We start from the raw sequence: 13227 nt of genomic DNA, 5'->3' as shown, positions 1-13227 counted from the left end.
GCCATGTGTTTGGCCCCATAAAGATAAGAAACCTTTTGCAGCAGAAGGAAGGCAGGCGAGCCCGTCCAAATGGAACGGCTCAAAAAGCCGAGCAAATACGTCATCACCAACTATATTCCAATGGCTGGCCACCGTTTACCATAAACGGTGACGCCAGCCAATGGAAAAGAGGGATGGGGCTTAAAGCCCTTTACCAAAAATACCCGTAAACATTAAGTCTTGCCAGCGAGTCTGCGCATGCGCGCAGCCTACGCCAGCCGAGACCTTACAAGCTTGTTGGTGCCTGGTTGCGCTGCTTTCCTTTGACCTCAGATCGTTGGGAGGTTACTGGAGATATATATATATATGTATAATATATATATATATATATATATATATATTTACTGAAAAAAACGTAGGTTTTACAGACTTTATAGTTAGGAATTAGCATTTAAAAAACCTTTGAAATTCACAAAAAAAAACATAGGTTTCAGGGACGTTATAGTTAGTTGGACATTTGACTCATATAAAACCAGAGAAATTCGCCTGTTACAGTTAGTTGAGCTAACTATAACTCGCGCGCCCGCAATGCACTGTTGATGATGTCACATATTACATCACTCATGATATGGTCAGTGACATCACTGATGACATCAATGATGACATCTCAAATGACATCACTGATGACATCACTGATGACAACATCCAGTGAATGTGTGTTTCTGTAAAGTTTAAATATTTTTCATATATATCTATGCCAAGGTGTATTGAAGAATGAATGCATTTACAAGTTCCTGAAGGGATTATTTAGTAGGTGCGTGACTGACTGTATAAGTGAGTGATTGAACGTGTCTTACTGAATGCATGGGTTAGTGACTACACTGTGTGAAAGTCTGTATTAGTCTCTCAGTTGGTGTGTAAGCAACTGCATGGGTTGCTGAATAGCTACATGAGTATCTATATGGGTTATTGATTTGCTGTCTGGTAGCTGTATGTGTCCCTGAGTGTCTGTATGGGGGGTGTATGACTCTGTGCATAGATGTCTGAGTGGGTGATTCACTGGTTGTATGGATTCAGAAGCACATCTGGGAAGGGCTGTATGGATGAGTTACGGTGTGTATGGGTGTGTTGGTGAGTGAATGAATGTCTCAGTGGTATATGTGTGACTAACTGCATATGTTTTAAGGCACTATATGTGAGTGTTGGAGTATATAAATGACTATACATGAGAGTAAGTTATTTGAAGAGTTCGTGTATAAATGAGTGTCTGCTTGTATCAGTAATTTTATAAGACAGTAAATATGCATTAGTAACGCTATAAATAAGTGATATGGTGTGTCTATGAATAACGGACTTGGTGTGTATAACTGTATACATGAGTAAATGGATATGTGATTGATTCTTTGCATTACTGACTAGATGTGTGAGTAACTCTGGATGAGCGGCAGAGTGTGACTGCATGTATAGATGTATGAGTGCATATTGTACTACTGTATTGATGAGTAACTACATGTATAAGTGACTGGATGTGTGTGTAGACCTAGGAAACAGTGAGTGGTATGTAGTATATGGCATTGTTGTGTGTATAGTTTCAAAAATTGTAGTCTGCATTTTAGAATGGGTGTATCAAAGTTTATATTATGGCATCAGTATGTGCATCAGATTATCACGTGGATGATGTCATCAGTGATGTCATCAGTGATGTCACTGACCATGTCATGAGTGATGTAATATGCGACATCATCAGCAGTGTATTGTGGGCGCGCGAGTTATAGTTAGCTCAACTAACTATAACAGGCGAATTTCTCTGGTTCTATATGAGTCAAATGTCCAACTAACTATAACGTCCCTGAAACCTATGTTTTTTTTAGTGAATTTCAAAGGTTTTTTTAAATGCTAATTCCTAACTATAACGTCTGTAAAACCTATGGTTTTTTCAGTGAATTTCAAAGGTTTTTTAAATGTTAATTTCATATTTTAATGTTCATAAAACCTATATTTTTTCTATTTTTTTTGGTAATATTTTGGAACTCTATTATACTTCTTTTTTTTAACTTTAAAAATTAAGTAATGTTTTATATCTTCCCCAAAAATATGTGTATATAAATATTTTTTTTTTTAGAAAACTGAACTCCCATACCGGTAGTGTAGCAAACTCCATCACCACGCAAATCCTATCTGCCATATTGCTAAACTCGTAAAGGATGCGCATTTCGTATCCGACGGATTCGTGGCACCGCATTCCGGGGTAACATCATATACGTATGAGTTCGCACCAGCTGCTACATAGGTATCCGACGGCTACGCAGTTCCAAGCCATGCGTTACGTCATGTACGTATGGGGTCGCGCGCGTTGCCTATGCGATGAGTGCACGCTGCCAGGCCCTGTGTTACGTCATAGACGTATGGTGTCGCGCCGGGTACGCCATTCCCTCATTTGTTTGTTTTTATGCCTCTAAACTATATCTAAATAACTTTAAACTGTATATGAGAGCAAACGATAATCTAAATTATTTTAAACATTTATATATTTCTAACTCTAATAAACTTATATATTTTCTCAAAATCTTGTCGGGTGTGGCCTCCTTGCGCCCTCGATGCGCGATTGCCATGTGAGCTTAAAAAAAAGCATTTGATTAGTTCATAACATTTGCCATTGTAACAGTTGGAGGACCCCACCCATTTTAGTCATTCTCTCTACAGCGTTTGATGAGACACACCCCTTCTGATTAGAGAGCTTTTTTGAAAAGTTTTTTTTCTGTGTACACATATCTTCTACTACACACAACATGCAACGATCATCTTGATCAATTTTCATGGTCTGTACATTAGCCTTCCACGTGTGATGGCCATGCAGCTCAAACGTTACATCAAAAATCAAATGTGTGTTACACGATGCCCCTGGTGTGTGTGTGTGCACATTATTGTGCTGCCTTTCGGCCTGGGTATTGCTGGCTCGAAGGGGTATCATCAGCCACAGGCAGAGTGCACATCCTAGATCACATGTGACAAACAGTAAACAGTAATGTGTACATTTGTATTGCTGTATTCTCTGTTGTCAGGCTTTACCAGTATAGTAGTGTGTCATATGTGAGACTTTCAGATTCACGTTTGGCATGCATTGCTTGACTATAATGAACTTTATCACTATTTATGACGTAGCCTCACTGCTGATCCTCCCTCCATCCGAGCACATTCACATGTGTGCACTTCGCGACAGCAACACTTTCAATAATACCGCACACCATTGAAATGAGTGCCTGCGCATATCCACAACCTTGACAACGACATGTGATGTTGGCCATTCAATGTTTTCGAAGAGCATCTCATTAGCAGTTGCCACCCTCCCGGTACATGCTACATTAATGTAAACTGCGCATTCTGCGACGTCAAAACTGCAACAGAAAAACACATAAGAACACTTCCTGGCCAGGCAGGAACTGAAAAACGCCCAGGTCCCCGGAACTAATATTCACGCCCCTACGCTCGCCTGGCGTACGTAAGCCCAGCCCACTTTGCGTACGTATAAATAGGATAACGACGACGCCACATGTCCCAGTTCTTCTACACTGCCTCAGGTGATATGGCCGCATCCACCTCGCATATCACAATGCGCAATAAAAAAAGGGACCCATTAAGCGTACACCATTGTTGCAATCAGCACTGCACCTGAATTGTGAACACTGCTGCCCGTTGTGTTTGGACACACAACAATGACAGCAGGTGAGCAGTGGGGCCTGGGTTCACAGGGGCTGCAATTGAGCGCGATGCTGCGAGAGGGGTGGGGTACATCAGCCTGGGTGCGCAGGTACAAACAAGCGATATTGCCCTGCTTAATAATGTGTTCTCTGACCTCATTCAGTCACATGTCTGTCTCATTTTAAGGACCTGCTGGACCGTACTGTAGGCCTGAGCCAGCGGGCAGCGCTGCCCTACAGACACATGGCGTTGGCTTTTGGGGCACTGTAGTGAGCTGATTTCTAAGTGTACATGCACATAGGCTTGCGCCACTGCATTACACGCGCACATTATGCTTCTACCATGCGCTCTGTTCCTTTGTATGTGAACGTTGGCATAACATATTATTATTTAACCTTGTGTATTCTCGTGCACTCCAACTCCTCTTTGAACCACGATTACCACTAACAGTTCGAAGATCGTACTTCAAGAAGGAAGGATGCACTCAACTGGTGTTCTCTACTAACGTTGAAAGAAACCTTCATTTACCTCAAGATGTTTCCAACATTATATTTTTTCTCTCTTTTCGGACACTGGGTTAGTGGAGCCAAAATGGGCGGAGCGGGTGCTCACCCCTGGATGATGCCCTGGGCATTCTGACTCCTTCCACCGTGGTATCAAGACACCGTCCCCGACCGAAGACCTGCTGGACCACCCTGATAGCGGCACCCCAGAGTTGGAGCTCGCACCGGTACGTCCTTGGACACACCAGTTGTGGCAGGTGAGCAGTCAAGCCTCGGCGCGCAGGAGCTGCAATTGAGCACAGAGCGGAGAAAGAGGCTGGGGTGCAGCAGCCTGGGTGCACAGGTGCAGGCAAGCGATCTTACCATAGATAATAATGTAATCTCTGGCCTCATTCATATCTCTGTTTCATTTTAAGGACTTGCTGGACCGCACTCTTTCTCGCGGACCCCAGCGTCCCAGACACACGGGTGACGGGAGGTGAACAGTGAGGGCTGGGTGCAGTAGGCCGGCGCTCTGTCTCTTCCTCCCTGTTCTTTTCACTCTCCCTCCCCTTCTCCCTTCCACCCACTCGCTCTCTGTCCCATTCTCACTTTCCTCCATTCATTCTCACAACCTTTCTTTTTCTCTTATATATGGCACACATACTTATGTTTCTTGTATGTCTTGCAGGTTTTGTACACTGCTTCCGGAGGAGTCCCACCCACTTCTTTCATGTTTTACTGTTGTTCGAATAAAGTTACATTTCCATTTATTTGTGTTGTGTTAATAATAGTTATTTTCTTTTTACCAATAAATAACTGAGTGTATGGGTCTTCTTTTTCTGACAACACTTGTCTGTAGTTTATTGTGAAAATCGGCGGTTGATATTAGGTTATAAGGGAAATTTTGTTTAATTTTCCGGGGCACCTACCAAATCTAAACCAACAGACTATTACATAAATGAAGCCTGGGTAATTGTACAACGCCAAGAGTTCTATAAGTGTATCCCTTTATAACACCATGAGTACTGCCCGTGTGATTACAGAACCAATAAGGCACTGCCTAGGACCACCGAGGCTTCAAGGACTGGCGAGGCCCACCCTGCATATTTAAATAAAGCCCCGGAGGTTGCCAATCCCCGGTCTTGAGTTGGCCTCGAAGCCCCCGAACAATTCGTAAACAATACCCGGGGAGGTGTTGATCCCCTAGTCTGCGAAACGTCTCTGTGCCCTCCCATGCCTAATTTACATGTGAGATTAAGATCCCCAGTGCTGTTGAGACCCCGCAATATAATAATAGGATTGGCTCCGGAACATTACCCACCAGTGGGTTCATTTAAATGAACGGGTGAGACCCCGCTTCATTTTTTTTTCTCCATTTTTACCATCCGGTTCCGCTTTATTGAAACAATACGAGGTTTTCCTCCTCTCGCTTCAACGAGGCAAACAAGAATTTACTATCACAGGGTGCAAGCAATGCTCCCTCCCTGTAATAACAAACATAAACCTCCCACGCTTGCACACCCCGGTACATTGTATGACCTGCACCTGGGAGGTGGCGCTCCATGGGACCATGATGCTTTGTTTAATGCATAACTACAGAATTAGTATAAATGCATACTAACACTACTTGCTCACGTGTGGTACAGCAACCAGAGTGTAGTGAAGAGGCAGAGGAAGCCCAAAATAAAAAAATATAAATCCTACCAGAGGTAGGATCACATAGTTCGATCAGCCGATGACCCTGGGATGAGTAGAAACAGATTCACCAAGGAAACGGGTCTTCAGCACACGACCCTGGGATGAGTAGAAACAGATTCACCAAGAAAACGTGTCTTCAGCACAACGCAAGCAAGAGCAAAATCTTGGTGAGTGCTGCCTTCTTTTCACCTTCTCCCACTCCTCGCCAAATTTATGTAGTGAACAGGAAGACAGCAGTGGATCCGACAAGTAGATTTATTAAAGGAAAAGAAGACAGCTTAAACAGCCACCAACAGGACCAGACACCAAGGCATCCGTCTTCTCCAGCACCGTGTACAAACTCCCCAAGATTCCCCTCATGACAGCCGTACATTCTAACATTACATACTTACATCATAGTATCATTGCATACTAACATTGTACTATGACTTACATTGAAATAGTACACAGAGCACATCACTTTACAGCAATTAGCTCACGGTTTAATCCCAGAGTCTTCAGACCAGTAGGGGTGAGTAGTTCGCTTCCCACTCCCTGTATAGTATAAACGCATACTAACACTACTTACAGTTATACTACAGCGGCCACTATGCTACAGCGCCCACAGCATATCACTTTACAACAATCAGCTCGGTTTGATCCCCGAGTCTTCACACCGGTAGGCGTAGTACTTCGCTTCCCACTTCCGGTATAGTATAAACGCACGGTAGAGCTCAGTAGTTCGCTTCCTACTCCCTGTATGGTATAAACGCCTACTAACACTACTTCCACAGGTATCCTACAAACACCAGAGCACATCACTTTACAGCAATGACCTCCCGGTTTAGGCTCTAGGTTTCATACCCGACTGTAGCAGCATCTCATCTCAGCACCATGTCACTCTGAGCAACACCGCACTTTCAGACCGGTAGGTGTGACTACTTCGCTTCGCACTCCCCCACAGAAGTTACAGTGCTCCTATCATCCTGTTTCCTACTCTTTTTGCCCTTCTTCCCCCTTACTCGCTTCAATGAATTCACAAAATGGCAGCCAACACTTCCTAGTTGCAACCGCTCACAGTGCTCACAACCAATAAGCAGCAAGCTCGTGCTCGTAACGCCTCAGCCAATCAGATGGCAGAATTCCCAAATATCGATATCTGTAAATTTCGATATTTCTCCAAAACTACTGAACGGATTTACACCAAATAAACAAAAGTGTGCTTTCTAGACCAAGACCCTTCTCCCTGCCAAATTTGGGGCAATACCGTTCACCCGTTCGACCTGTAGCCTTGTCTAAAGTTTCGATTGGAAATTAACATGGAGAAAACACGTTTTGGGACCCCCCTTTTTTCTCGGCTCCCCCTTGACAAATCACCCCCAAACTTCCCACATAGGAGCTGATATGAACAAAGAATTAGTTTGGATAATTTTTTGAAGATTCATCAAACAACGCCAAAGTTATAAGCAAAACAAAAAATGCTCTTCCTATGGAAATTTGGTCCTAAAAATAACTACATACTGGCGACCGCCAGTAGGTAATATATGTGTGTGTGTGTTTATACATATATATATATATATATATATATATATATATATATATATATATATTCCAAACAATACAAGTGACGTGCGCTCTCAGTAACACAGAATCCAGCAGCCGTAGCAGTAAAACGGGTGTTTATTCACAACGCGTTTCGACTCTGACAAGTCTTGATCACGTGAATGTTCGTGCTTGTGTGTCAACTGAATAAATAAAAAAATGAAGTAAACAGGGCTATGAACATAAACAAGGGACCACTGCTGGTTATGCTGAGTAACCACGGCAGACATGTTTGAATGGTATAACTAAATAGTAAACGTTAACAAGGTCTCAAGAGAAACAAACAATGAATAATGGCAGCATAAATGTAAAGAAATTTACAGGACAAGCGACAGCGTGATATATGGCAAGTGCCTGTATGCGTAACCAACGTGTCAAAAGCTCTTGAATAGGACCAAGGGAGACGTGTATCTAGGGACCAAGTACGTGACTCCAAGTGGTAAACATAGTTGGCATGCTAAAAGGAAGCAAGGTCGTCACCCTTACAGACAGAATGTCCAGACAAGTGTCCCTCGAGCCATACTCTCATTCCAAGGTACATTGTGTAAATGCGGCAGTAAGAGAAACATTGTATGTGTTCCCCAAGTGGGGCTAACCGTGTTGATAATCAAGAGGTGGTCCAAAGTTCTCACACGCCCATTTTCCCAGAACTAGTGATGACGCCAGTGAAAAGAAGGGGGAAAGAGGGTAGGATGCCCGTGCAAAGTGAGTGCCGGTGTTGGGGCCCCTTCCTCTCCTCCTGAAAGAAAATAAACAAAATGTCTAAATTAGAAGTAGAATTAAAATCACCTACATTAACATATATATCTGCATCTAACAGTTCTAGTACATGTTCTTAAAAAGGAAGAAGAAAGAGATGGAAATAGAGGAAATGACATAGACATGTCAAAATGAAAGAAAACGACTGCACAGAACATTTTGACAGAGTTGTGAAACCAATGTTGAAAAAACAATGTTCAAAGAATGTTAAGACAAGCTAAGAAAAAGTTAAGAAAAGTTAGGAAACAGGTTGAGAAAAAGATTGAGAAAAGATGATTGAGCAAAACCATCAATGAAGAAAGGTAACTATGTCAAATCCTTACACAATGCTGACACAATATTGACCTTAGTTACATCTCAAAGAGGCTGACACTAAGCTGTAAGTCTATCATTCTCTCAAATGTATGGCTAATTCTTCGTCCTGGTTGAGACCCCCAGGATCCTTGGTCTGGAAATCTACAATGTATTTGGATTCTCTCTGTCTCAGCCTCAGTACCCTGTCACCTCCCCTTGGATTACCTAGGACTTGTTCCAAGATGAAGTATCTGAGTAATGTGGGGTCAGAGAAATGATGGTCCCTGTAGTGTCGTGCGACAGGATATTTCTCATCTACATGTGTGATGGCTCTGCTATGCTCAAGTACCCGCTTTTTCGCCTGAAGAGTGGTACTCCCTATGTACCACTTTTTGCAGGGGCATATGATGACATAGATAGCAAACGTGGTACTGCAGGTGAGGAATTGCTCTATTTTCTTATCAACCCCATTGTACGTGGTTGCTTTGAGGAATGTGCTCTGTTTGCACGCCTTACAATGTCCGCAAGGAATAAATCCCTGAAGGCCATTTGCATGTCTCTCAGGGTATGTGGTCACATCACTGCGTACCAGCATATCCCTGATGTTTTTCCCTTTCCTGTATGTAATGCTAGGTCGATTGGGAATACTAGTGCCGATAATGTTGTCGTTTTTAAGAATATTCCAATTCTTGGCCAAGATGTATTTGATGTTATCAGAGTTGGTATTGTAGGTCATGATGATGCGCATGGTATCCTCATCCTCCTTAGTGGCCAGAGTGGGTTCATCCACCAGCGTGGAAAGCCTAGAGATACCATTAGCCCTATCTCTGGCTCTATTTAATACCCATTTGGGGTATCCTCTGTCTTTGAACCGCTCAAACATCTCCTGACTCACTTGAAGATATGCTTCATCTGAGTTGCAATTCCTCTTCGCCCTCATGAGCTCACCGAAGGGAATGCTCCATTTAAGAGTCTCTGGGTGGCTGCTAAGTGCATGAAGGATACTGTTACCAGCAGTGGCCTTTCTGAATAGTGTGGTACGTAATTGGTTATCAATGATGTCAATCTTGACATCCAAGTACTCGGCCCCTATATTGCTTACATGCCCCGTGAGAACGATATTGTTGGAATTAAGGTTAAGGCATTTGATGAAATCAAGGGTTTCGTCCCTACTGCCTTCCCATATAATAACCAAATCGTCGATGTAGCGCATCCATCTAGTGACATGTGCAAAATAATGTGTAAATTCTTGTTTGGCCAGTATGGTCTCCTCCCAGTACCCCATGAACAGATTAGCGAAACTAGGGGCAATAAACACCCGTTTTACCGCTACGGCTGCTGGATTCTGTGTTACTGAGAGCGCACGTCACTTGTATTCTTTGGAATATTGGATTTCCGGTGTGCTCTGCCGGCGTGTGCGCCAACTCCCTTGGGTCCCAGCAACCAGAAGGAGCTTCTTTTGGCGTTTAATATATATATATATATATATATATATCTATACACACATATATATAGCCATAAGTAATATATATATTTCTTACGCAGACCTAAAGAGTATCGTTCTTGGCGTGCTGGCGTCCGGCGGGCTGGCGTTATCGTTCCTGTGAGCCCCGTTGAGTGATTGCGGCTTGCAGCTGTTCCTTGGATTTAGCAGCGGAGTGGAGCGCTCTTTTTCTGCCCTGGTGCTCTTTCCCCCTGCTTAACCGCCCGAGTATTTTTCGCCTGGCGGGACGGAGCACGCATCAGGTGAGGAGAGAAAGGCTGCGGCCACTTTGATCTGCGAGGAGGAGCAAGATGACGGGTCATTGCCGCCACTGAGAGGCAGCAGCACGGCAGGGCTTGCAGCTCCGGATGTCGAAAATTTAATCAAGGAGAGAAAGTGCAAAACGCGAAAGGCATCTCCACTTGTTTAATTGTGTGGCGGCAAGAAGAAGAGCTCTGAAGTTCTGCAGCTTTGGCAAGCAGCTTTTTCAAGCACTGCAGACGCACTGAGGGCTGCGAGAACAGCAGTAATAATAATAGTAAAAGCTGTTCTACACGGCGAAGCGGTGGAAAGTACTTCTATCTATTTGTAAGGTTTGATTAGTGTTTTTAGCACTTTTGCTCCTGTTCCTCTCACTTACGCAATGCCTTGTATATCCTAGAGGGCCTCGCATCTTGTGTTCCTGTATGGGTCCGAGTGTTCCGACGCTGTAATTTTGCCAAGAATTACCACCGTCCCACCCATCCCGCCCCCGCAGCAACAACAACGGAGCGGGAGGCTCGCAAAACCTAGAGGGACTTACCGTTGGAATTCCAGCATTGGGACTGAGTGCTCTGACCCCGAGAGTCGGCCAGTGAGGTCGTCATCCCCTTCCGTCGCCGCAGCACTAACAACTACTGCAGCTGCAGCAAGGGGTGGACTACGAGACCCAGAAGCCTCAGCGGCCGGAAGACGCCGCTGGTCAATTGCGCCTGGAGCCATAAAGAGCGAGCGGAGGTCCAGCGTCGCGGGACGCGCGCGCGGGCGGCGCCGGGCTAAGCCCGGGCAAAGGGCGGGCCGTCCGGGGCCGAAGGAGGCCGGGCTGGGCCACCCCCCCTACGCGGCTACATTGCCATTTCCACCATCACTACATTCTTACGATAAGGTACTGTGTTATGTCAAATAGTCCCTCCTAAAGCCTGGGCTTGTATTTGGCTTGTTGTTGCAGATTGTGATATTGCTCCCTGTTACTCATTTGGTCGTTGCCACACAGCTTGTCTTGTAACATCGCTGTTGGGAGAAAAGCTATGGGTAAAAGGAAAGCCACTGAGGGAGGGCAGACGAGTACTGGTAAAAAAGTAAAAACATCTAAGAAGAACAGTCACGCCGCCATCAACTGTGTCCTGACCAGAATAGAGGAGATAGTGCATGACTGTGAGGACACGCTGCTTGATGAGCAAGGGGAGAATCAGGCAGCTAAAGTTGCCCCTAAGACAAATGCCACTATACCAACTATGTTCCTTGCCCATTGCTCAACAAAACAACAAAGGTCTGATCCCGCCTCCGATACTTCCACGATTACCTCTATCCAGAACATTTCGGAAGTACCCCCTGCAAACTTGGATACTGCTCTTCAAGCCCTATTATGCAATAACAGGTTTGCACCCCTCGACCCTGACCTGTCTCATCCATCTAGCCAGGCAGACGGACTTATAAAAGACTCTTTGACTCCTATTAGCTCTGCTGTCGATCACTTTTCTGTATTATACCACAGAGTTACGAGACTGGAGGAGTTGGTGGCTGGACTTAGCAAAAGGGTGGAGAGTCTTATTAGACACGAGGCCCCCCCGCCCACCCCCTCGGTCTCTACATCTGCTCCTGGGTTAATCCTGCCAATGAAGAAGTCCGATCCACCAAAGACACTTCCCTTAAAAATTAATGCTGGTAATGCAAACATGGGTCCGCATATTAAGGGGAACATCTCTAGAGAAAATGATCAGTCTAAGTTACACCTTGATCCGCCGAGAAGCCCTGTTCCAACAAGTATAACTGCTGGAGTTTCTCTTTCTAGACGCCCTCTCAGTCTTCCTATATCTAGTCGAGACAATTCTGCACCTCATTTCTCATCTCCTTTGCCAATTCACTATTCCGGGTGCAGGGGTTTCCCTGTTTTCATGACCCACGCACCTAAATTGAAATCTCGCCATGCTTCTGAGGGCAGCGAATCCCTGCACAATAAAGTCATACACTGGTTGAGATATGTAAGAGGATGTAGATCTATCATCAGAGAGGATATTGCAAGGGTAAGGAGGTTTTCTCGTGTGGATGCTGATACTAATTGCATAGAGATTACGTTTAGGGATCCTGTCTTAGCTGATAACCTACTCTTGCTTGAGTATAGAACATCACCACCAGCTCATTCTTCTATTCAGATCCGTAAGCTCCCTGTTTGGAATTTCCAAAGGGAGGGTGAGGACTCTGGCCTAAGACAAGTTGATTGACTACCAAACTCAACCATAGCTTCCCCATTATGTGCGTCCTCACTCCACCTTGCCATGGATCCATCCCCGAATAGCACTCCATCATTCTATCCGCCCTCAAATGCCCGGGGAACAGCCACCGTTAGCTTGGAGTCAGAGGTGAACTCACAAATTACTATACCTGCAGTCATAGGGGCCCCTTTTACGCCATTTTCCATGGGTGACATTAAGCTTCTATCATGGAACATTGCAGGTTTAGGGAGGAACCTCACAGACCCTGTTTGGAGTGATTTCATTGATAAGTTCGATGTTATCCTCTTTCAGGAAACCTGGAGTCTGGTCCCTCTATATAGATCAGGGTTTTCTTCTTTTTTCGTTCCTGCGATTAGGTCCACACGAGGTCGACCCTCTGGGGGTCTTTTAATTTGGATTAGCATCAGTTTGAATAGGACAGTTAAATGGTACCCAATTACATCTCAGGACCTCTTGCATATTTCCATCAAAAGGGCAGACCATCAGCTCTCCCTTGAAATATTCAACATTTATGCTAGGGGTACTCCCGGGGGGCAAGCAAGCCCAATTGTCTCAGCTCTCGAGTCTGAACTCTCTTCAATCTCCCCCAAGGCGGGTGTCATAGTTGCCGGGGACCTAAACTGCACTTTTGAGCCCCTGAGCAGCGATGATATTCTGGGTACTGGTGATATTGATTCTAAACAGGGTATACCCCAACTAACCCTCCCACCACTGAAGAACTGGACCAAAAGAGCTGTGCAAATAAATGCTCTTACTC

Source organism: Triturus cristatus, chromosome 4_1 (assembly GCF_964204655.1).
Source record: "Triturus cristatus chromosome 4_1, aTriCri1.1, whole genome shotgun sequence".
NCBI lineage: Eukaryota > Metazoa > Chordata > Amphibia > Caudata > Salamandridae > Triturus > Triturus cristatus.
This window is presented reverse-complemented; position numbering follows the sequence as displayed.